A 27,543-nucleotide genomic window follows, 5' to 3' on the forward strand; every position below is an offset into this window, starting at 1 on the left:
TGTGAATCGTAATATTGTTCACAGAAGTTGGAGTTATCCTCATTTTATAATAGTAGAAATATCAAAGGAACCCTGAAAATTATGGATATAAGCATGGATCATTAAACTGGGTGGGTAGAGGGAGTGGAAAGAATATTTTCCTTTTCCCAACCCTGAACATACAAAACTGGGTAGATACAATACTGATACCACAAGCAGACAACTCAGAATTACTTCAGACGAAGTAAAACTACTATGGAACAGAAATTAAACAGCAAGAGAAAATAAGCCTGGGTTATACAGTGGATAATTTCAAGAGCTGCTTGCATTCATGCTTGGAGTACAACCAAGTGCACAAAACAACAGCATAAAATGAAAATGATCCAAAATTATTCTACTGTACTTAGAGTTACCTTTTTTCCTAAACTACTGTTTCTGTGTGATCAACAGAGATACTGTGAGTTTAAAACTCAGCTAACCAAGCAAATACAAAGATTTGTCACTGTCTGCAATTCTGCGTTGACAGTGGTTTCTTAAGGCACAGCAGCATTTAAGAGTCCTTCCCATTGTTTGAACATGACTCATATATTCCTCAGAAGTTAAATTTCCTACATCGTCTTAGCTTTACAAAGGGCAATTCCATTTCCATCAATCTTTGATTTTTTTTTTTTTTTCCTGTTTGCATAGGGCCAGAATTTGCATACTCATCTGAAGCAGGACTGGTAGCCTCACAAAGGAAGAGGTGATATTCTACTCTCTCAGTTTCACATTGGTAAGTGTATCTGTGAACTGTGTATCTGTGAACTTTAACAGTAGTAGACTGTAACACAGTCCTGATGCAAAATGTTTTTCAACTCTGTACTGCCTACAAGACCAGCAGATCATATTCTGACCACTTTCTTCCATTCTGACAAGTGCCTCAAGACCATAGCCCAAATATAAGTCTCTTACATAGTAACAGAAAATATACCATTGCTATGGCATCTGTTGGCAGTAATAGTTTGGGAGGAGGAGGGGAAATAAATTCTGCAAGTTGTGTCTCTATGAATTTACATAAATTATACTCCAAAATTCTTATCTGCCTGTTTTTTATTTGTTTGGGGTTTTTTTATCTATTAATACAGAAATAGATGAAGGGGGTTGTGGTAGAGAATCTAACATTTAGGTCTACTTTCTAGAACACTGAGTTAATCGTTCTGTAACCACAAATTCTCAGACAACATAATGAAACAAAATGAACAGAGCCAGCTTTCATATCTCTGACTCCTCTGCTCCAGTTATCCAGCTTCATGCGTGGAATAACAGAAATAAATATCACAGCAAATATCTTCAGACATTCAGATTTAAATGAAGATTTATCTCCAGTTACACTTATTTTGAAACTTTTGGAAGAAATGCTAAAAAAAGATCATTCATTACATTCTGTTGTTTCAGCATTGGACTTTGGTCTCAGCACGTACCTCCTGACATGACTTTTTTTGTTAATATTATATCTATAGGCTGCATAAAGTATCAATGTTAAAAAGAAGATTACATATTTTGACTATTCATGTCAGAACTCATTTTCTGTTACTCATAACTTTAAATTATTAGAAACAGACCGATGCACTAAACGTTTTACAAAACAATTGCTCCAACAGCATTATTTGAAAAACTGAAACTGCTCATTTCCTTAAAGTACAACTATTGCATCTGGAGTTCACTTATTTTCTCTCATTGAAGCACCTTTGTGTTAAGGGACACTTTTTCTTTTTTCTTTTTTTTTTTTTTTTTGCCATTGAATCTGGCACTTTAGATACAGTATGATTTTATTACTCAGAAATACTTTATTACTGCAATAAAACTGCACTTTCCACTGCAAAATATATTATTAAATTGTGTCTTCAATAACTGTCTCACGTAATAGTGAATGTTAACTCAAAAAACTGAAGTCAAAGCTCCTGTTGATTCCACAGGCAGAAGATTACATGTTAATAGGGCAGGGCAATATGACACAGCAGGAAAAGAAAAATGTCACCAGTAGTTTACATAGTTATATATACTGAATTTCTGGTTTTAATGTTTCTTGCAGTGCCATCATCACAAAGAGTACCTAAGAAACGTCCAGTTATGTATCAAATAAAATGCCCAACATTTGCTATTTCACATTGCTCCCCAAGAGAAGAACCCAACAGATGGTCACTTTTTAGCAGTCTTACTTCTATGTGTTTTGGCTAAAGAATATCAGAAGATATAGGCTTTTCACTTGCAGGTAGACACCTGGAGGCTAGCATCACTCATTAATTTCCTACTGAAACACCAGAGGAATTAAGTTTATTCCCATTAGCATGACCCTTAAACCGTTGCATCATTTAGCAAATTATTCCCATGTTAAAACACAGAGGTGTAGGCATTTGTACTTAGCAGAACTGCAAGTACATCAGTCTAAGAGAAAAATGGTATGTCCTAGGTTGGTTAAGATGTTAACTTTATTAAGACTCTTCCATCCTTTATCTTGTTTTGCTGTCTAAAATGTTACTATACATATAAAATTCTTCTGTATCTTATTTTCTTCAACCTCCTATTTTTCAAATTGCTCTGTGGTTATCAAAATTATTTTCTTTTTCTGTATAAAGCATCTGAAACTGAACTGCTAAGTGTTCTTCTGTACTAGTGAAAGAAGTTAATACAGATACTTTCTTAATTAATTTGTTAGTTTATGGACATGACGTTGAAAGAAGAGAAACAACCAGGTAATGGTTGTTATAAACACAGTACTTAATGTATGAACAATTTAACTTCAATTTTCATCTGAGGTAGAAAAAAGACCGTTACACAGTTCAACATAGTTCCAAGTTATATTTTACTCTAACCACACTCACCCTCTCTGAAATCAACAGCCACAAATACAGGAACATCAGAAATCTACCAGGAGACAGAAAATAATCTTTTCCAGCTCAACTATTTAAAATAAAAAGGTAATCATCACACACCACCATTACTACTTGTACAGAACCTCTTTCATCAGGCTCAGATTCATTGAGAAAAAGAAGCATAAAGCTAAAACATGCAGAAGCCTTTCAATGAAATAAATACTCATCTACTGGTTTCTCATCTTGCAGAATGTACTTGACTACTGCTTGTACTTCCTACTTTTAATATTAAAACATTACCTTATCCACTCCCTTTCTCTCCATTTCCATCTACAGAGAAAAGAAGCTGCTTGTTTATTTTAAAAACTCTTACAGTTTTTTAGTGAATGAATCTTAAAGGCAGACTTTTCCGTTTTCACAGAACAAGGAACACTGGGCATGTTTCTGAATGCTGGATACTCATCTAAGAGGAATTAAACCAGCAAAGTCCATCTATCACTAGTTAATACAGCTCCAAAATACATTTCCTGGAATAACTAAAATCATTAGAAGACTGATGAAAATGTTATTTTTTTCATGCACAGCAGCTGCTTTCTGAAATAACCACACTTAAAGAAAAATTAACCAAGCTAACAAAAACAAGGAAAAATGCTAATTCCAGATGTCGGATAAAATACATTGCAAAAATTTAAAAAAGAAAAAAGGCAATAAACTTTGCATGATAATTGGTAAAACATACAGAAACTACTTGGTCAGGGCTGGAGAACTCTACATAGCTTTATCTTGTTCAGGCCAGCATTTAACCATATGCTTACATGATATTCTGAACTGAGGTGAGTTTAAGCGTTTTGCTGAAGTAGGCCTGATGCAACAGTCATAGAAGCCACTGTCATGTTATAGTGTGCATGTCCCAGTGTTTTAGCTTCCACAGAGACAATTTTAGTGCAAGAGATTTTTTTTTTCCCCCACGTGTTATAGATTTTAACTAATATCTGTGTTTTGCAATGAATTTTATACTTTTTAAATTGTTTAGGATTTGAAAAGCTTGTTGTTACACCAAGCAAGGCTGCTAATAGTGTTGGACTGGCAACTCTGAGAAAATGATATTATTGTGATGTTCTACTCTGCAGGAATGGTGTTGAGTGTATTTTTAATGATTTACTAGTTCTACTTGACTGAGCTTGCACCCTGTAAATGGATCATATGATCACTGATCACAAGCTAAACTGCTTTTATTTCTCACATAGCATGAACCGAGGGTCTGTTGTACAGTACCAGAGGTTCGTGTGCAGCTCTGTGTAAGACAAGGGAAGGTTACATGCAACAGGCAGTTAATGGCTCATACCAGCAAGCCCTCAACTGAGTGGAGCTCATGAGGTTGAATTTTAAAAAGGTAGCTGACCTTGCAGCTGGGAGCTTTAACTGTGTTTTTACCCATTTATACCTGGATAAGTAAACAGTTACTGAATGCTGAAAGGGCCTGAAAGCACTATTTTAGCCAAAGGCTAATCCCCATTCTCTGTGGATGAAAGGACTCAAAATGAAAACAAAACAAACCAAAAATATTCTCTGCTTCGGGTAACACAAAGGTAAAACTGCAATAAACAATTCCATTAATTTTAAACTTAACGTTGCCTTACCCTCCATTTCTAATGAGTGCTTCAGCCATTAAAAAAATAATGAATTCTTCTAAAAATGATAGAAACATTACAGTCACAACAAAAAGGATAAATACAATATAAACCAAACTAGCTCAGAAAGGTTCATCTCGTGTAGATGAAATTAGAACAATAAGTGACCAGCAAAGTGCTAGTTACATAGCTTGAACCTAATAAAAATGTTCATCATTCATGTTGCAGAAAACACAAGTGATATCCAAACATAAGAGACATAAGGCAGTGATCCTCAGCCCTATGCATTCATGTCAGTGTTTAATATTTTTCTCAGTACTGATGTTGAAACTAATGAAGAATTAGTGGATTTCTCTGTCAAGTGTGGCTATTTCATAGCATAAAGAACTGGCACTAGCTCTGTGAAGAAGGTCAAAAGGTTTTAAGGTCAAAGCCAACTTCTGGGCTAAAGACTTCTTACTCATTTTACAGATCGTTCCACATGAATTTTAGCATACTTCCTAGGTAAAAGGTTTTTTCAGGTTCCCTAGATTATTTTGTTATTTTTCTCTGCAACCTATGTTTCATCTATTTTGTAGATAACAGAAGAACAATGCCAACACTTTCATAACTGCCCAGTATTATTCTACACACAGAGACAAATATATTTTAAGATACATGATAAACAGATGTTGGAGGAAGAGAAGGAAGGTGAAGGGGGATGTAGCCCTCAACCACTATAAAGCATGCATCATCTCAGCTGAGTGACATGGTAGCAAAAATGTACTTCACAGCTCTCCGTTTATTTCCTAGCTGACAGTCTAGGGTCTAATATTTGACAACTTGCTAATATCCATATGTTGCAAAGTCAAACCTCTTCACTCTAAGTACACGCACTAAACCCTAGAATTTTAATTTCTTCTTTATTTATTCTTCAGTCCATGAATTCAACATAGCAGCAAGATCCCTCCCATCATAAACCAGTCAGTATCTTGTACTTACTTCTTAACCCAAAAAGAGCATTAAACTTCTATTCATTATTTTTAAAATCTAGCAGACAACAGCACTCCATTTAAATGAAAGGGCACAAACCTGTACTTCATGTGTTTAAATTTTGATCATGTAGCAGAATAGAACAGTCCCTTTCTCTCTTCAATCTTGCATGTCTGTCTGGAATGCAACCTACAAAGGGAATAACCCATTCTTGGAAAATCTGTTATGTGCACCTAACAAAATCAGGCACCTAAAACCTGTAATGCAAATAATATTATGTCTGATACTACATGAATAAAAGAAAAGTGAGGAGATCTGGAATATGCCTTTCCTAAAGAATTTTAAGTTTTAGTAGAATATAATTGCAGTTTTAAAAGTTTGTCCTCAGCTGTCTAAGACTACATCATAGATTTTCAACAGGTTAAAAAGAATTCTTAACTGCTTTTCAACTTGAAGAAAACATCTGTATTCAGGTCAAAACTTTAAAAACCTTCAAAAAGCTTCAAAACCTTCACATTAGTCTAACCAAAGTTAGGTTTTAGCTGCAAAGGTGTTAGAAAATATAGAACCTTTAGTGCTTTGTCGATCCTCTTGAAAAGAAGCATTCTGCTAAAATACTACTGTAAATAAGGCCTGTTTGGATACTGCTTCTTGACAACATTTACCTATGTGCTTTATGATCATTGCAAAACAGAAACCTTAATAAACACAGGGGGAAGAAGGAACTGTCTTGCAGAAGCATGCCAAGGCAAAGCAACTTGCTGCCACACCTATTATCCATCTGCATTAGAAGCTGTCTGTCTAGACATCTAGAACATGACAGGATTATATGTTTAACTGATGTTTTGCATCAGATTTAATAAGAGTATGCTGGCAGGCCTCAACTGGGCCTGAAAGACTGTCCAGATTTTGTGACAAACAAGGACATAGTAAAGCTATGAACAAAGAACTCATAGTCACAAAGCATCCAGAATAAAACAGTTCCGTATTTACTAAGAGATGTTTAAATCATCTACACCTCTGCTTAAGGCCTAAACTCCTAAAGACAGTAGAAAAATGAGTCATCATGGCTGCAGTGATATTAGATATGAAGTAGAAACAATCATTAGGATAAAAGAGAAGATGGGGAGAATTTGGAAACTACATCAATCCAACCTAGCTTTAGGGAAAAGGCAGAAAATAGCATGTATAAGATGAGTGTGTACCTGAACACCTGAGCAAGAGCCTTGACTGGATTCACCTGGGAGCTTCTTGGTAACAGTGAGAAGAGTGTTCAGAAGCTAAGGACAGACTATGATGTAGGAGAAAGGGAAGGTTTTACTAGCATCACTTGTACACTTCATTTCCAGCATGGTACCTAAATGCTTAGCCTTAAATCTTGCTTAATACAGATCTTTGTTTTACCAGTAAGACAACCTGATGTTGGGGAATAAGGAAATCAGAGTGTAACTGTCAAACTCATAATACCTTCAGGGAAGGTGGAAATTCAAATCAAAGAGAAACTCAACAAAAGCAGTGTTGCAGGCAACCCTGGGGCACCTGCACTTCAAGATTTCTGTGGGGGTACCTGGAAGCCAGGGAATGCTCCTGCAAAGATGCAAAGACTCTCTGCAAGGAGCTGTTTTGACAAGAACCAAGAGCTAGAAGGAGTTTCCCCCATGAGTGTCAGAAAGGCCCTTGTACAAGACATAAACAACAGAAACAGTACCAGACAGAAGGCAAAAATCTAAAAACTGATAGCAATATTTCACATCAGGAGAACCTGCTGGAATTTGAGCACAGACTTAATTGTTTTGCTGAGCCATCCTACTGTTTACTTTCTAATTAGCTGTAAACTATTTGAATACACTTTGAATACAAAAGATATGATGTAAAAATTCCTAAAATTACCAAATATGTATTAAAACATTCCAAAAAGAAAATTAAAATAACATTTAATGATTAGAAATTAAGAACATTTAAAAACCATTCATTTATTTGAATATAGTTGTATAAATAATTCAATAACCAGAAGTAATACTTGCTAGCTGTTGTATGATGCCATCCAGAGTTTTTTTGATACTTTAACTATTAACAGCAAAACAAATGCTCTTATATTTAAATTATATTTATCATTCTAATGTAGGTAGAAAATACCTTGATATAGAAAAAAGTATCTTGGTTCTAATATAAAATTTTAATAAAGTTTATTAAATTTATGTTGATCCATATGCAGAAATAATTTGTTTACAATTTGAATTGAGACTCAGAAACAAAGCCTAACTCAATAATAAAGAAGACTGGAAAAACAACATCTGTATAGTTATTTGCACATTAAACTATTAAAAATATTAAATGTTGCATGTTGAGTTTGATTTGGAAAACGATCAAATTATTCCCTTATATGTGTTTGGAGGCTGATTCTGAAAATAAACATGCAACTGTGAGAGCATACATGCAGTATCTTGTGGGCATAAATTTCTGTGTAAAGTGGAACACAACTGTTTTAGCATCTCGCTAGAAAGCAAATGTCCTTAGCAGGAGACTTAATATAAGGAAATATCTGGTTTCTGTCTCTAGCTTACTACTAAATCATTCTGTAGAATCACTAAATTATTTCTGTAAATTAAGGGATCTAATGCTTACCTGGTTGTGGTGTTGCTGGATTCCTAATCAGCTTTGGAAACCCTTTGAAATCCATTAAGAAAAGGGCCATGCAAGTTCCATGCATCACAGATACATAATACATTGGCCTTCCAGACTCATGTGAAGTGTGCTATTTCTCTTGTCATTCAACTAAAAATGAAAATTCACTACCTATTTGCAGTGATCAGAAGTAGTGCTTCCAAAGAAATATAATTAAAAGAAGAAGAAATGTTATTTTCATTACTTTACAGAAAAGATTAAAAGCCTAACTTTCTTTGCTGATCATTACAAAACAGTACACTGGAAGCACATTTATTTTATTTATAACACATGTTGAACCTTAAAATTAAGTGTTGTACATATAAAAACACTTAAGGTGACAGACACCAACAGGAGACATTACAAGAGGAATTAAAACTGTCAGCCTTTCTTAACATCCCAGGACTTGTAACTGTCATAAAGTAGCCACAAATTGTCAGATTCCTAGAAAATCTATCCCATGCAGCAAGAACAAAGGAAAGTAATCACATGGTCACACTATCTCTTCCATTGCACTTAGCAATCTAATACTTAGTAACAGATGAGCCAAAATCCAGTATCCCAGTGTCTTACACTGAAGGTCACCAGCAATGTTGGACAGCCTCACTTCTTGGGTGTTCGTGTACTCTTAGATAACTGGTGCCTAAAAATATTTTTGTCAAAATTGCTTTTGAAATGTACATCAGACATCTCTTTTCTCTATCTGACCAAATATGCACCTGAGAGTTTCTACAAATCAAAAGTCCACTTCATTTCTATTCCAAACTGGAGACCATCTCTTCAACAGGAGGGAAGAGAAGGAACAGGAAAGTACTGCCACAGTAGTGAGTATGAACAACATTGAGGCATGTGGAAATCAAGCAGATATAAAGCTTATATATTAGACTCGTAAGAGCAGATTTTGCATAGCAAATTGCTCTGTTTAGATACTTTTCCCTTAAAAGTAACTGTAATTAGAGGGTCATTCTATGTAAGAAGTGAATAGAGAGGATCAAAAGTTTACCATGAAAATTCTCCACAGAACATGAAGAAAAATATAGTAGGAATCATCTAATTGTGACCATTAAATCACATTTCTAAACACGTAAGGCACTTAAATATACAGAGTCCAAGTCTATCACAGACCAGAGAGCTTGAGACAAAGCTGGATGCCCACTTCTCAAATATTTCATCTGAACAACGAAATGAGACAAGGAAGGTGCCAACAGTTCTAGAAACTAGCTACTCCTCGTCATCCATTCATTTGCCTAACAGAAGGTCCAAAAGACAACAAATCTCCTCCCAAAATATATATGAGCAGGACAGTCCACCCACATTTTAAATCCGTTTTTTTCCTTGATGGATCTGGCACACAATGCAATAGTATTTTAGAGTATTTTCTGAAAAAATAACAGTATAGAATACAATAAAAAAGTTTCCTTCTTATTTCTCAAAGTATACCTTTATACCCAACATTTAATAACTCTTCTGTTATTAACACCACAGTTCTTCCCCTCCAAATCTTCCTGTTTACTACAGGGGCTATGGTCTTAGAAGAATGCCACTACTTCTTATTTTATAGTTTATAGGACTAACTCCGCAATATCAAAATGACTGAGAAGGCTAACTACTTAACTGGAAAATGATATATGAGACACATGTTTTTTTAAACAAAGTTTTTATTAGAAATTTAACAGATAATAGGTATCACTAAGTAAAAAGACTGCCGAGGCCCTCAGTATTATCTTGTAGAAATAACAGTTAAGTCTACCCAGAAGGCACACTAAATCAAGAAAATAAAGTTAGCACAACATGAGTATATATGTATGTGCACTTATGCATAACATGCATAACATGTTATGTTTCCTCATAACATTTATGAGGAAGAAGAGGAAGAAATAAAAAGTTACAAATACCTTGTTTTCTTACAATAATAGTAAGTGGATTACCACTAGAATGATATTTTCTGATTTAAGAATGCAATACTAGATACTGTGCTAGGAGCAGTGTCTCACTGAATTTGTATTCTTGCATTATTTGCACATAGGTGTCTAATATACTTACCAGCTAAGAAGCTCTGCTGGTGTTATAGATGGTTTGAGAAGAAAACATAGACAATGGCACTAAGAGAGAAAAGGCTATAAAAAGATTCAGGATTCCTCCACAGGCAGAAGCAAAAACATCAGCTCCTTTTGTAATTTCACAACGTGAAACTAGAAAGGCCATTAAAAGAGAGGAAGAAAAAACCCACCTTCTTAAGAGTCTTAATCAAAGTCTTACATTTAACAGCATTAATGCTAAGTATGCAAACGTTCATCCCACTGATCATTATGGTATCAAGAACTAATTTTCCTCCTTTTAAGAGCTTATATGTCACATCACACCCCTTGGGCCCTCCAGAGATGTATTTAAATGTCTAACAGGGGGAAAAGAAAAGCATTCCAGACAGCCAGGTGTTACTGATTCACCCATTAAAACTTCAGTTATAAAATATCCCACACAATGGTAAAACATTTCAGTCATTAGCTGATCATAAATAGATTAAGATGACATTCTAAATTATTATGACTATATGTGTATAAAATTTACATTGCTCATCACATTATCCCAGGTGTCGGTAACTCTGATTATCTGAAGCTAAAGATGAAGTGCATGTATTATTTGTTCTAAGAACTTAAGGAAAAGAAAGACAAAGCCAAATGTAGAAAATGTAACATTAATCCTGAGACAGAAGAGAACTTCATATTTATTTGTAATGATGCTCATTCATTTACTATTATATCACTGAAAATGAGGTCTTGTTTCCTTTTATTGTAAGCTTTAAGACAGCCTTAGTATTTTACATAATGAATGTGAAACAGTAAAAGAAATCAAAGATTTTTAAACCTTATATTTCCTAAATTCCTGTTTTCCAAATAACAAAAATATTTAATGAACATCCAACACTGCACATTTTGATACCAACTTTAATAACAAAAGATACAGATGGACTTTTCAAATTATATTATTCTCTCTCTTTGCAATAGTATGCTATTTACACAAATTTAGTTGCCTATGTACATGAAGATAATTTCTGTGCTTACTTATTTTTTCTTTATCTACACTGTCAAAGAAGATTTGAATTTTATCAATAAAATATATTGCAATTCACTTCCCCCCTTTGGATTTGGCACATGATCAAATTTCTGGGTTAATAAATTAGGGAGCATCACCAGTATTCCCATAACTGTCAGTGGGCAAGCTCAACTCACAGTCAGTGTGAAGAAATTTGAGTCAACTTAATCTAGATTAGAAAACAGCCGATCTAAATCAAATTACATTGCATTTATTATGAGCTAGAAGTTTGTACTGGACAGTCACTGTCATGCTAGAGATGCACAATAATGCTTTGTACTAAAAAAAATGCAATTTCACAATTGGATTAAGCCAGTTAAGATGCATTGTCAGCAAGAAAAAACGTTTTCCTGCCCTCCCAGTCATGCCTGAAATGCATTTCCATTCTCTCCCATGAGCTGGCACTTGCACACAACATGTTGAATCACCTCTCTGACCCATCTGAAAGTTTGCTAAGAAAAGTAATACATAAATAAGAAGGTTAATTTTCCATCAGGTCAACAAACTAAACTGACCCACTGTAGAGTCATCAGCCAAAACCATGGGTGGAGAAGAGGACCATTCCTTTCAGTGGCAGCATAGTCTTAGAACATCCAACAAGGTAAACCAGTATTTGTTTGAAAGAACGACAGGAAAGGCATGACACAGCAGTGTGTTGTCTAGCAGTAGACCCACTGGTGACTCGATGCAGAACCACGAGTCTTACATTCCACTCCTGGCATTCCCGCTAACCTCACACTCACTGTTTCATCTCTCCACACATCTGTTCCCCATTCCAGCATTTGTCAGTCTTGTCTTTGGAATACTCAGTTCATCTATACAAGATTGCTTGTCACAGTGTGTATATACATGATCTACACACACCATGCAAACATATTCTCTAATAGGACCACAGTCTCTAGGTATACAAAAACCAAGCGACTTATCTCTCTGATTTACCCTATTACCAGGCACAGCTTTTTCCCAACTTTTTGTTTTTTCTTCTTTTTGTTTAATTTTAGGAGTGAAATGCTGCAAGTTTTGCCACTGTCTCCAACGAAACAGATTTCATTCTTTAGTGTTTTTAATGTTCATGATTAGCTAAATATGAACTATTTCGATTGCCGTCACCAAGGTTCATAACTCATGAACAACTCTGCAGTAATAAATTAATCAAGACCAAAGCATCAGCATGCTGCAAACATTACTGGTTTATGTTTCAAAAATATGAGTAAAAAATGAGTTAAAAATTATGAAATCTAGCCAGAACGCATCCTTTTTAGCATAAATATATCCCAGTTTTCTAGGTATACAACATAAGATTATTTTTATTTACCTCAGAGACAGGCAAGAACCAAAAAGAATGGAATCACTTTCTCCTGTACTTGAGGAAGAGAACTGATACATTCTAGCACGTCTGGTCAAATGTATTAGCTTGCTCTCAAGGAATGTTAGGATGATATTGACTTCAAAAGACCAGAAATCTACACAGCTTCTGCCAAACATACTCTTTTACCATCTGGGCTTCAGGTTTTTCTGGGTTCCCAGTTCTTTCAAGGCTCTGTCATGTTTTTTAAATGCTTTCTTTGCTGTGATACACTAGGTTGAGGCTACTATTCACTTCAGAGAAGAAAACTTTGTCTCTGCATGCTAAAGCCTACCTGAACACATTGCTTTGTTTAAAACCCATTCAGAAAAAAAATACGGTGAACTAAATCTGATAATTAACTCATAATTAGAGAGAAGATAAGAGTAGAGAAGAAAGAAGAAGGGGGGGGGGGGAAGAGGAATAAAAGTAAAAAGAAACAAATAAAAAAGGAAAGAAAAAGGAAAATGGAAGAAAGGAAGAAAAATAATTAAGAAAAAAGAACAAAGAATAAAAGAAAAAAGAAAATCAAAAAGAGAAAAAGTTTTCAACATGTAGAGAGACTCAAAAATCCAGAAAGAATTTTCCACAAGTAAGAATTTCTTAAGTCATTCTGACAGCCATAAAAATTGAAGCACAAGAAAGTGATAAGATTTGCAAAATGGAATAGATTTTGAAACTCAGAATTATATTGGAACCATATTGTTATCTCCCATTCTGCAAATTGTGTTTATACTAATGTTTACCACTAAGAGCTTGGAAAAAACTTATTTTGTCAGATGTGACACTGCACCTGCTTGTAGCATTACACCTGCAACATTTTTTCTTAATCCTGGTGACTGAGAATAACACTGTAGGTGTGGCTTTAAAAACTATACAACTAAATAATTCAGAGATTCAAATTAGTACAATCACCAATCACCAGAAAAAATGTCCAAAGAAATCATCATGTACTCTTGGCCACAGTTCTTGGCAGACATATTAATAATAAGAACAGACAGGAATGCAAGAAAGCCCCGCAAAATACGCACCCCCCAACCAGTTTTCTCCAAAAAGCATAGTTGTCTGATACCACAATCTGTCAGAACACTAATCAAGGAAACACTAATGCCTATATCCAAAAAATTAGAATTCTTCTGTCCTAAACCATCAAATTCTTGTCAAAATTCAACTTCTAAAGGACAGAATGCACGTTGAGTGTATTTTTATTATGTCAGGTCCTTTGAAAAGGGTAACTGGAAGTGGATTAGCCTAAATTTAAGAGGATAAAATAGATTAAACTTTTTTCCAGTAGGCAACAAATATGTGCAGCACAGAGCAGCCTTTTCACAGCATGCTTTCTGTAAGCATAAAATGAAATAGGAGAGTCAGACCTGGTAATAAAGAGATTGTCTCAATTGCAGATGTGTTGTACAGCCTGAACCAACCCAAGGCATACGCCTAACATCAGCAGAAGCCAAGCATTCCTTTTTCTTTATTTAACTCCACCTTGTATAGTATCATTTACATTAGGTCTTCCAACACTTATGGCACATTCTGGTTGTTCTGGTTTCAGCCAGGATGGAGCTAACTTTCCTTGAGCTGGGAGGGAGCACAGCTGGAGGTCCAGGCCAGGATTGGCCATTGGAGTATTCCATATCATGTGACATTGTGCTCAGTGTACTAAGGAGGTGGGTTTTCTCTCATATCTGCTTCTGGTCAGCAAGGAGGGATCTTTGGTTCTGTCAGGATCACTGCTGGAGGCAGGCTGCATGCCGGTCGCCAGGTGGTGGGCAACCACATTGTGTGTTACCCATTTGGACTTCCTATTTTTACTGTTGTTTTGTTACACTAAACTTGTTATCAACTTGTTACACTAAGTTTGTTATCACTACACTGGTTTTTTTTTAATCTATGAATTCTTCCTTTTTGTCCCTCCCCTATTTTACCGGGGGGGGGGTGGGGGGGGTGGGTGGCAGGAAAAGGTAAGCAACTGGTTGTGTGGTGATTGGCTGCCAGCCGAGTTCGAATCACACAGTGGTACACTGCCTTCCTCTAGGAAAAGTAACTTGGAGCCAGGGGGATCTTGGCAAAAATGACTAGCAAGAGGACCGGTAATTCACTTTGGTTGCAAGAGGCATTTCACCTCAAGAGCTAATCTTGATTATTCTCGAGTGATTGTCCATTACATGGGAAATAGCAAACATCCTACATGGTATTTCAATACATTTCCCATCTTTTTCCCATTGATTAAAGAGAGAAGGTAGAATCTGGTACTTAGTACCTGATAAAAAAAGAGCAGTGGGGGCAAGTTGCCCATCTTTTTTCTCTATGAAATTGTTTTTTTCCTACAGCTCAAATGCGCAGTTTATTATAAATCCCATTTTGCTGCCTATCCTGTCTTATTTGGAATAAATTTGGGGCAAAATGGATTAGTAATCTCAGTCACTGCATATGAAAAACAGGTATTGGTCTAATAGTGATGCCACGAGGTTTTGTTTTCTCAATAAAGTTTAAAACTTTGGATAAGAATCATCATGGGGCTTATCCAAACTCCACAAAATTGAGCTTTTTATTTCAAATAAGTTTGGATAAAATCTCACATGCTTTCAAAACCTTATCACTGCAATGTGAAAGAGTAACCATTCCATGAACATGGTCTTCCATTCTATTATTTCACAATTAATACCTTGAGGGGTGGGATATTGAATAGAGGATTTAACTTTGAAATACATCCATTCAGTTTTCATGCATTTTTCAGCAATTTATCACCTGACTAAAATTTTAAACTTGGAAAATCAGTTAAAAATTTGTGGAAAAAAAAAAAAAAATTAATGAAAAATTCCTTGTAAGTCACTTTCTTTTTTAAGCTTAATCCCTTATGAAAACTTCCTAGATGATATGGCAAAGACATCTCAGTTTCTATCATTCCAACAGCTAATTCCAAGTGGACTGTCTGTGATGAGAAACGGGTGTGAAAAACTGACCATAAAACAATATGCCTGAGTTATACTTCTCATCATTAGGATTTCTAACATCCAAACATCCATAAAAGCATGAATTTACCTCTCAAGTGCCTTACAAGGTTTTAGTGCTGACTTATTATAAAGAAATTTAAAGAATAATACCCTCCTGAAATTAGGTCTTCTCCCTCTATTTGATCCTGTGATAGGATTATTGTTTTTATTTGTGGTACAGAAATTTATTCCAAGGAATGTGATGCATAAACAAAAGATTTCAGAATGCAGAAACTGAATTATGAAAAAACTTCTCTTCACCACCTCCCTCAATACAAAACTAACCTTGGCCTGCTGACTAGAGATGATGAGCGCCTTTGGGGAGAACAGATGGGAGCTGAGGAGCTGTTCAGAGCCCCACAGGAGATGTCTGGCATATTGAGAATCTAGGTCTTCTATTATAACAGCAAATGGGGAAAGAGTTTGAATGATAACTCACTCTGTGGCTTATTTTACTTTTCTCGTTTTAATGTGTTTACCAACATGGAAGTATTTTTGTAGCAACAGCTGAAACCATTTAGTTTTATTGGGGATTTCATGTTGGACTCCAATCTGATCTTGCATCAAAAGAGTAATAAACTTATCCATCTAAGCCAAGTGTATTGTAAGCATTTGATTCTGTTTTTGAAGTACTCATCCCCACAAATCAGGGTTTAATATTGATACAAACAGCTTTGCTGCAATATTTAGCAGGAGCTGCTTATGAAGAATAGCAAAGGTGTCACTGATAATGCCAATATCTAATCAAACTCAAAGCAGGTTGATATTACTAGAAATAGTCTTGTTTTCTATTGTGTATAAGAAAAAAAGAATCTAGAAGTAATTAGATATAAAATACAAAGTGCAAGATACTAAAACTGGTTTCTTTTACTTTTCTATATTTTAACCACTGTAATTAAAATTTAAATGTATGTGTGTGATTAGAAATTGCCTAAAAGTGTGCTTGTTTTTGAACATCATAACAAATCAAGAACTGTAGCTGAACCCAGTAATCCAGTTCAGCCAAGATGAACCAGTAAAAGCTACTCTGAAATGACTCAAAGATTTATCTTTTTTTTCCTTTTTGCACACAAGACAGGAAGAACACTAGTGACTTCAGTCTCTGGCCTTCTAACCAAGAAAGGACTTGTGAAGGTGAATGGTTTGCAGACAAAGGGGATATAAAAGAGACAAAACCAGGATAAAAATTAAATAAAAAGTAGCTGTCTTAAACTGTAATTGCACTCCTCTGCTGAGCATGCTTTCAGATATATAAATGTGATTTACCATCAGCTTGCAACTACAAATCAGGTCTTAAGAAACACTTGTGCTATGAAATTGTTTAATCTCATCAAGCTCTGCTTTCACAGCAAGCCATAAATCACAAAGTCTTTGTTATCATAGACCTCCATGAGCGCCTCTCAGGCAGGCAATGGATCGTGGGTATATATAATCCTGACTGCACAAACAGTGGGGTCGTCGCAGCCTGAAATACTTTCATAATAGCCACTGTGCAGCTGGTGGAACACAAGCCTATGATGGATATCTCATTTCCTACAGTCGGCATCTATTTCGAGCAAATTATTACCACATAAATTTCTTGTCAACAGAAACGGCCAATTAATTAAGTTAAAAATTTACTCGTGATCACATCTACAAACCAAATAGAACTGCAAGGCAATTTTACAGTTACTGAATATACTGCAGGTCAGTTTAATGAATAATTTTTAACTTTGTCATAAACTCAAAGACAGTCTAATATCTTGAGGAACCTGACTGGAGAGCAGCTGCCAACAGATTTACACAAAATATATTTATGCAGAATTTGATTGCTGACATCTGGGGGCAGAAATAAACTTCATACTATTACAGAAGCTTCACAGGACTATGAAATTTCCTCCTTAAAAATACACGAGTTTCCTCTAAAACACTGTACTTAATGTGGATAGTGCTGAAAAGGATACCGAATTGTTGTTGGAGAAAAAAATGGCTCATTATCAAAGCTAAGAACTATAGTAAGTAAAACACTGTCGATTAGACTTGCTTTTAAAATTACTTTGGTTTTGAGCTCCTAAGTGCATTTTGCATGTGTATTTATCACATACACACAAAAACATATAAGGTAGTCATAATTAAGTGGGTGCAGATAATTGGATGTTTCCTCACCCACGACAATGAATAAAAGTTATTCTTTCCAAGGTGTCTTCACATCAGTTAAAACACTGTCAGCAGTGCAGTGCCAAAGAAAATTTAGAACTATGCCCTCCATACAAATCAACCTGGGCAGATTGACAGAGGCATGAATACAGCTACTTACTTTGGGTTATTATAGACATAAAACTAGTCTGCATGAGAACATGCACATTTGTAAGTACTTCATAATTTTTATTTTAACCCTCTTTCACCCTCTTCCCCCTTTCACACATTCTGCCTGAAGTGAAAGCAAATATATACTAGTCACAGCTAACTATGAGATGAAATAGCTTTTTCCAACAGATAAAAATCAGAGTATTAATTAAAATATGGAGTGACTTTTGCCTCTATGTAGATGGTTCACTATTATTAAAGGTAGGCAATTACTCTAAGTAACAACAAAGAAGATGGTTTGACAGTGGTGGTTATGTGACTTTTTTTTTTTTTTTTAATTTGTATGCTATTCTTTTAGTCTGTCTTCATTAAAATTAAGATATAAATATTATATCTTTCATTAATATATAATGAATCAGCTGTAAAAATCTTTGAAAGGTTAATAATTAATGGTGTAATCAACACAAAAAAGCAGAAATTCCTCATCATACATTTCCAAGTGGGGAAAAAAATGCCTAAGAAAGAAGAGTCAAATAAACTATTCTGCAAATACCACCTCCCCATTATTCTCCCCGTTGCAAAGAGTTTGAGTAAATAGGTAGGCCTTATAGAATAACTTAAAGTACAATTATGGCAGAGTAGTTCAGGAAGCAAGCATGGCTAGTCAAAACTGGAAAAAAAAGTACTCTTAATTATACCAAGGGAACTTCAAATCTAAAACCTACACTAATTGTACCTGTGGCAGAATGGGAAATCATGGTAGAAAACATCTGAAAAGGTCGATCACTCAAGGGTGACATCAAAACTATTTGGGGAGTTTCGAAGTTGAAAAACTCTTTTCACTGTATTTAGAGATCACAGAGGTGTTACAGGACAACAGTGAAGAAGGCCTCTGTGTCCTCACTGTAGCCCTCTGGATCTGGAGGGGAGGTGACCACTACTGCTATGGGCAACTGAGCTTGTTCAAGAAGGTATAGCTGGGATAAGTTTCTGAAATGCAGGTTAGAGCTGAAGGAGAGGGGAATATTCAGTCATCAGGGAATCTGCTACAGAAAAAGATTGGCAGATCATTGAGAAGACTAGCCAGGCCTTAAAGATGACAGAAAGCAAGTTCCCAACCAATCCCCAAGGTGTCCATGGGGGACTGTATGGATTTGCTAGAATCTAAAAAGCCAACAAGTTGTGACAAGGAACAAGCCTGAAGATGACCTGCTCCAAAGAATGCGTTGGGCATAGGGAGAAATACGTAGACAAATTTAATCTAATTTTATGTGGTTTGATTCCTGAGTTGCTTTATTCTATCTTCATTTTTCTAATTTATAATCTAACAAAACCATGGGATTCACAAACTGATAGATTTTCTTGAGGGGAACTCTGTGAAAGGAAGGAAAGAAAATTTCCTTCAAAGTTCTGATGAAGTTAAGATCCCATCACAGCCAAGGAACAAGATGTCAAGGTGCAAAATGCTGCAAATATGAAGAGTTTTTTATGGCAGAGCTGACCAAAATTAATTTCCACATCACTCAGAGAGCAAAATCACATAGGAACAGTGCCATTCATATGCTGCTAAACAAGTTCACAGACAAAGAGCCATACTATACAGCTTTTTCTCACAGTTTGAAATAAAGGTAGAACTAGGACTTTCTCCAGATTGTTGAGCTTTTTTTTGCCTTTGTGGTTTTTTTTAATGTTATAAAGCTACACTCTTAACCTTAACTGGAGGTCTAATGGTTCTGATCAAAGACAATGTGTGGAGGGTGGGAAGTCTGAAGGACAGTTGTTTTCATTTTAAGGGCAGTTGTTTTCATTTTCTTTTGAAGAAGAGTCAGTTTGGTTTATTTTAGACCTTTTCCCGAGAGTTATACTAGTCTGACATGAGTTGTGAACTCTTCTAATGACCGATTCAAGACATTTTTTCTTTCCAGAGAGAGAAAGAAAAAAAAGAAAACAAAAAACAAACACAACGTCTAGGAGATAGATGCCTCATGGTGTTTGGAACAATCTTCAAATAGTATACAAGAAAAACATTTCAAAGTCTTTTCCATTTAGCAAAGAATAATGTGAGAATAATAAAACACTTAAATACTCCTCACTGTCTATCCCTATTTCTAAAGTAGATAGATGTTTGTCTCAAGAAAGACTTCGTTACATGCTTCAAAACAAGCAGACTCTTTAGTATATTTCTGAACTTGCATTTCTGAAATTAGTTGTGAAAGCTGTTCAAAAATATTATGTGAATATTCTCAATTTTCTAGAAATGGTTGCAAAGGAATACAAGGTTAAGTTTTACTTTAGTTACTATCAAATAACCAGGTACCTCTGTGTCAAGGGTTTTTTTACACTTCTATATGGAGAAGATTGAACTTTTCAGTACAAAATAGGAAATGGCTAAAGAAGAAAAAAAGGGGCAAAAAAAGTAGATGCAAACTATACAACCAAACAGCCACAGAATTTTGGGAAGACAATACCAATAAAAGACCCTCCGAAAAACTGAGAACAAAGTTTCCATGAAAAAATGTTTTGATGAATTCAGAGTGATTATGCTGAACAATATCTTAGACTTGCTTAAGATTGAGTATGCAAAATTAAAAAATCTTTTATCAAAACAGTTGCAAAATGGGCAACTACCATACTCTAGCGTCAAGGAAAAAAACCCCAACTTTTCAGGCTAAACCTTGTAAACTGGGGAGGGTGAGAAGTGGTGAGGGGTCGGTATTCTCCATCCAAACTACACTATGATGGTAAACATTAAAGTACTCCTTGTGCACTTTCTGTGCAGTGGATAAACTTTATTATTATTATTTCACATACCATCTACAACTTGATACAATGTTACTCAGTAGGCTTTGAGTATCCCAAGAGATACCGAGCATCCACTGAACGTTTTGGGTATTCAAGGTTTCTGGAAGAATTTGCGAAATCCTTAAGGGAAATCTAGAAAAAAATATTGGTGAAAAGATGCAGAATTCTGTGCACTTGATAATTACTACAACTTGCACTTGATAATTATTACAACTACATTGAACTACTTAAATACTTTAGAGGAAAAAAAAATTGGAGATGATTTCACAGATCATAGAAGCGTGTTCTTTATCATGTCTTCTGCTTTGGAAGTGCAGTTAAAGGAAATATTCTGCATCATATTTACATGTGGGATCCTTCTACTTGCCAGAATGAGTATATAATTTGGCTTAACAATATTTTTCTAAAATAACAATTTGGCTGGAATTTTATTAAACTGTATGGAGTCTTCCCCTCACACTATAGTCATGAGAGCCATTAAAAATAATTGTACTTACCAAACCACAATACAAATCCCAAATTTTATTAACTGATCTCCTATCAATGACTATTTTTTCCCATAACAAAGCGAAAACAACAAGAAAGAGAAGCATATGAACACAAAATCATCTAATCCCTTCCCACCACTCTTTACGGTAGAGAAGAAAAAAATGGAATGGCCAATTAATTGAGGACAATCTACATATTCACTTCTAATGATGCCATATGCAATTTCACTCAAAATTCAAAACACTGAAAACATTAAATTCTATATTGCAGTATTTAATTTGTAGCTATACAATAGCAAAAGCATCCCAAATTTGACTTGTAGTCTTCCTTCCTAAACTACAAGATGACTACAGAGGATTCATGCTACTAAAGTTCTTGAAGAATGAGGTAAACTTACAAGGCTGTGTCCCTAAGGTACCAACGAAAATCAAATGACATCTGTACTTGCAGTTTTAAGTATTATATTTTCCTTGTTACCATCTCTGTGAAACATTCTCCTCCTCTGCTCATTATTCTTCTCATTTGTCCACATTTGAGTGTTTTACTATGGCAGGAGCATTAATTCTGCCAGGAATTTTTTTTTTAAACTGCATGTAGGAAAAATTCAATTCTCGTACACACAAACTCTGTTTTCTAAGACACAAAATAGGCCTAAAACAAGCAATAGATGCCCAGATACTTAGGTATTTTCCTATCTGAATAAGCATAACTGATTTTGTCCATTAGGAGACAATAGAAAGAGGAATGAGGAACGAGAAATGTGACCTTATTCATACACAGGGTTTTGGCAAGTACTCTTTCCTTGTGAGTGGAAAATACATTTGTTCTAGTTATCCATTAATTTCTTTTCAAGTTTTAGCAATGTTATTAAAGTGTCATTAAAACTACAGTAATATTACTGAATAAACTGGATAAAATCATCAGAGCGCCACATCTTTTTCTATTCTGAACATGGTTATTATATTTAATGAGGCTCTTATATGATGAGATCATATGATTATCGTCACTGTGTACCTAGATTGTGAGATCACCTACAAGTACCAGTAAAATTTCCATGCCTTCACTAGGTAACCATTATACACAGACAGAAGGGAAGACAGTGTCTGTTCCAGAGACCTAGAAGCTAAATCTTTCATGTTACAGAAGTCCCTCCATGCAGGAGTATAAGATAATACACTATGTAACAGCCATTTAGTGATGATATTGAAAATAGAAGTATGGAGCTCAAAGTCCTGGCAGAAAAGAAGAAAAACACAGAATGAGAAACTACTGATGCGATGTTACCGGATCAATTTACTGAAGGTCTCTTAAGATTCATTATTGTCCTAATGCCTCAAGTAAAAGCATGCCAGAGATTAATTGAAAGTAACACAGGTAATGCCCATTTTTATAAAGAATTAAAAGAATTAGTTGATAGAAACGGTCACAAACTTATTTCTAGATGGTAACTGCATTTCACTGAAGAACACTATTTTGAGGTAAGGTAATGTAATACAAAACATCGTTTCTGGAGATACTGTTGTGAGCAGAACAATCTTGTTTTGATTAATTATTCAGTTTGGTAAAATTACAGCTTGTTTAAAGGAGCATAAGCAATCTTTCGGAATGCTTCACTTCCTTCTTTATACATAAGAATAATTCATTCCAGGTGTAAATTTACTTAATTAAGAAGCAGTACCCCATCTTTCTCCATCTGAGTGGGTAAATTTAAACCCACAAAAAGAATTACACAAATCAAAAATTGGCGTTATAGTCCTGAAGTCTGACACAGTCTGTGCAAGATTAAAAAAAAAAAAAAAGGAAGGGAGACAGGGGCAATATACCACACAGAAATTCTTTTCACTGACCGAACTAATAGAAAAGCAATATGTTAAACAGTTTATGTAATTTGTGCTGTAATATTAACCATCAGTATTCCTTTCCTTTTAACAGTGTTCATATTTGTTGTATTTTATGTTCTTCTAGTAATGTCACAGTCCCTTCTCTTTTTTTGTGAAGCACTGAGAAGACCAAGCAGCTAGGTCCTTGAGGACTGCAACATGATGGTATCCTTACAGGTAGTACAACAGGACTTTGTCATCATGGCAGAGGTATATAAAAAAAAAAAAAAACAGTCAAGAAACAGATGCCCATGCTGGACTAGGTTGTGCAAAAATTGGCCCTGACTTTTACATCTTTTCTAAAACCACTTTTTTTTTTATATTCCTCACTGAGGTCCTGTGATGTGACTTCTCAGACAATGTGAAGAGGAGACACACTGTGGAAGGAAGAGACATAGAAGGAGGATACTGGTGCAGATACAGAACCATTAAATATAGTCTTGTCCTATTCACTAGCATTTGAGTGTACATAAACTGTCTTCTCAGAAAGTTAAGTCCAACTTAACTGATCATCCCACTACTGATACACATGAATGACAGCAAAAACTATTTGCTGATTATCACTAAAAAAAATTGCCTAAATGATATATTTTTGCATTTGACAGATTGTTAAAATGCAATTCTAAACTTCTAATTAGCCACGTGAAACATTATTTTAAAATTTATAGCTAGCATTGACAAAGTACTTACAACCATTAGAACACAGGCAAGCAACTAGGAGAATCAGGATTTCTTCAGGTTCTATCAGAAAAAACACCACAATATATGGTAAATCTAAGCCAACTAGAAACCCAATGCCGCTATTTAAATAACACATCTATTTTCAAGCTTGTAGATTAATTGAGGCCAAACAAGACATTTTCTGAAACTCATTTTTTAAATCACTGCACACATATTTTTTGTTTTTCATGATACTTATTGAGGAAGCAATGGCTCACAAATTATTTCAATAACTGTTTTAGGAAAAAGTTACAATTAACTTTCTTCTTCCCAGGAAAAAGATACTAGTACAAAAGGGGAAAAAAACACAAAAAAAAACCCCCAACCATCAGTTTAGGGAGGAGGAGATGGAACAAAAACATCCTTCCAAATAACTTAGGCAACGTTGGAGTTTGATTTTTTTGTTTAATTTCAGTGACTTAAATCATGAGGAACTTTCTACAGTTAGAGACAAAGGTAAAGGAGTAACCCATATAAACTCAGAAAAGGCAGTATAGTCTTTGCTTATTCTGTAACAGTTTAAATATAACCTATCAATCATTTTACATAGTATTGTTGGAATATTTTATTAGATGCATTCATGATATTATTTATTATAGTACATTCTAATGTTACCAGATTTTTAAAGTTTTTTATCAATACATTTGCTAGTAAATCTATAATTAAAACAAAATTAGCCATGAACAAATTAAAATGTTGAAATATTAGGCTTCCATTAGTACATTTTTTCTACCATAGTCTCCTAATATAATATGTAAATCATCAACAAATATGTACCTAGAAGGATTTGCAAAAGAATTATACAAATTAATATGGCCTACTTAATACTTCATTTACTTTGTTACTGTTATACACCTTGTATGACAACCCTATCCACCTGAACAAAGACTATTGGCAACTATAAGGAAACAGGAAAAAGACTGTTAGAGGAAGACACTCCAAAAAAGAAAAAAAGCCAAGATTGACTTGCAGTCCTCTGGTAAGAATATTTTGCAGCTACTTTAAACAGATCTAAGATAAACTAACTGTCCACAACTACAACTCAGAATACCACTGCCTTCAGGTCATCTCTTTCTCTCTCCATGTAGAAAAATATGTACCAAAAGTAGTACTTAGAGCACAACACCTAAGGATAAATTAAAATTTTCACTCATGAAACCAGGACTTATATATGTTGCTGTTAATTAACAATGTAAAGTATATTCCATAAAAATCAAATATACACTCCTTGATCACAGAATGAACTGGTTATTAATGCATACGTAAACTGCTGTTTAATTTATAAATTAGAGTGGATCTTTAAGATAATTACCTGTCATTCTACTGCTCTAGCCTCCCTATCTTGTTTATAAATTGTCTTCATCTGAAGATTATCTGAACACATTTCATAATCAAATTTACTGAAATAGTTTTGGGTGGGGTGTTTTTTATCCTACTGAAGAAGAAAAAAAATCCCAGTGCAAAATCTAATTTAATGTTAAATTATGTTTGAAGATTAAATTACTTGAACATGAACAACTGACAATAATATATATAACAAGAATGCAAACATATCCCTAAAACTGATCATTCATAAACAAACTCAGAGATTAAACATAACCTTAGCAGAAAACGAAACACAGAGTAAAGCAGGCAAATGCAAACTTTAATTCTGATCTATTTTGATGCACTGAACTTGCTATATGAGCTCTGTGATTGATGACCACAAAAAATACTTTCACCCTACTTTGTCAGAGAGAATGAAACAAAAACAGAAAGAAAATTTTAAAACCCAGTTAAGTAACCACTTATCAGTTGCACTGGGTTGAAGTCACTCCCCTAACTACTCCAAGACACAATAAACTACCTCTGAACAATCTCCTTTTTCCCAGCAGCTTGGGATTCAGTAGTAACACGAATAAATTGTTGTTTGGCAATGGAAATACTATCCATTATTTTTGACCCTGCCACATACTCCTATTCAGCTTTTGGCTATTTTAAAGATTGTAGTAGAATACAGCCTCTTTTCATACCAGAGAACTCAACTGCTAGAAGGTTCTTAGAAAAGATTAGGGCTGTCAGGGGATACACTTCTACATGGTATCATCTTAGGGATTGATTAGCAATAGCTGGACATAAAAAAAGTGATTTTCAATGACAGTGAATACCAAACAATACTCTGGGCTCATGCAAATTTTCATAGGACACAGGAGTAATTCAGAGATGAATGACAAGCCAAATAACAGTAGGCCAGATTCAAATAGTGCAAATATAACCAATAGATCTGATGTGTATTGTGCACTACTACTCAGCATCAGTAGTAAGTGGCAATCTCCACAGATGATTGCTTTCAACACATGAACTTTGACCTCAAAGAGCAGAGATAAAGCATTACAAGAAAGGCAGGAATGGGAATTGTAAAAATCTGTAGAATTAGCATCTAGTAATACTGTAAAATAAACTCGCAGTTCCTAGGACGTTAATGTAAATCTGTGGCCTTTCAGAACCTAGAAGTCATCAGAAGTATTATTTAATATTTTCAGAAAAAAATATAAAGAGGATTAAGCAATAAAACCTGTAATTACTAACCATAAATAAAGTAGAAATAAGCATGATGCAGTGTCCAAACAAAATAATAATCACATGTGTGCATAGTGATGGGAGGAAATAGGGCAGTAAAATGAATAACCAGGCTTCAAGACATGAAGTCAGAGATTTCCCTGATGTAACAAAGGTTTAAGGACACTTTGTTGATTTACTCTGTGACAGGCTGACATTCTTGTAAGCATAATGCTCAAAAGCTCATTTCAGCAGTTTTAAGCAGCATGGCACTTTTTCCTGATTTATGGCTGGTTTATGGTAGCTGGAAATGGACATAGTCTTTGTGGCCATAGTTTGAAATGAAGTTAAGTGATGTCCTTGATGCAGTCCCTGTGTCAAAAATGAAAACTATGAAAAAAAGGAAAATGATTAAACACACCTTGATAATTTAGCCCAGTGGGAAAAAGGGCAAAGGGAAAAGATGATTCGTAGTGCAAGCAAAGATTACACTCTTTGGAGAAGTAAATTCAAGACTGGTAATACATAATGGTTAAGTTTTCAGAGGTCAGCAATCAAAGCCACCGAAAGACTGGCTCACAAAAATTATTACAACAAATACATTACATTGAAGTTATGCATACGCATTCTGTTTGTTTGTTTTCTTTAACCACACTAAATTTTCATTTACTCCCTCAACTGCTCCAGAAAAGAACAGTTAGATCAGGACACAAGCAATACACTCCTCAGATCAGGCGTCCAGATCCAGAACAGATGACTTCTTAAAATTTTTCTATGTAAATTAACGGCTTTTGAATAAGAGTTTCTGAAAGGGACATGGAAGAGATCAAGCAAGCCAGAAAAATATATTTTCATTTAGTTCACTTACTTGTTTTTCCTCAAGAATTTATTAAAAAATATCCAATAAACTTACACTGGAACTAAGAGATTGTGGGTCTATATTTGAAAGTTACTCAGTATCAGCCGGTGAATCCATTTAAACGAAGAGGATTAGAATATCATAACAGTCACGTTTAAGGTGTCATTAAAAGGAACTACTAGTTGTTTAATCCATTACCTGTGAACTTATTAAGTAATTTTTTCAGATTCAAAACATTCCCAGTATGAATACAAGTATGAGAGATGGGGGAAATATTTCAATCAGAAAAAAAACATGATCTCCACATGAAAGCTGTGAAAGTTGAGTAGTGTGCAACTGTATGAAATGACTTAAGGGATAACTGTCACTGGAATTAATACAGTTTGAATGTTTAAAAATTACAACAGATTCCTTTATATTTTAAAGGCTGCCTGATT

The 27,543-nt window shown here is 34.9% G+C and overlaps 1 protein-coding gene and 1 long non-coding RNA gene across 2 annotated transcripts in view; one reads left to right on the forward strand and one right to left on the reverse strand.

Annotated features, from left to right (window-relative positions):
- Positions 1-27,543, reverse strand: part of LRMDA (leucine rich melanocyte differentiation associated) — a 693,930-nt gene that overhangs the window by 129,145 nt on the left and 537,242 nt on the right. The gene's annotated exons all lie outside the window — the stretch shown is intronic.
- Positions 700-27,043, forward strand: LOC141925851 (uncharacterized). Its single transcript, XR_012623962.1, has 3 exons — positions 700-751; positions 23,075-23,154; positions 26,935-27,043. It is a non-coding gene; the product is annotated as an uncharacterized LOC141925851 (long non-coding RNA).

The sequence above is a fragment of the Strix aluco genome, chromosome 7 (assembly GCF_031877795.1).
Source record: "Strix aluco isolate bStrAlu1 chromosome 7, bStrAlu1.hap1, whole genome shotgun sequence".
Classification (NCBI taxonomy): Eukaryota; Metazoa; Chordata; class Aves; order Strigiformes; family Strigidae; genus Strix; species Strix aluco.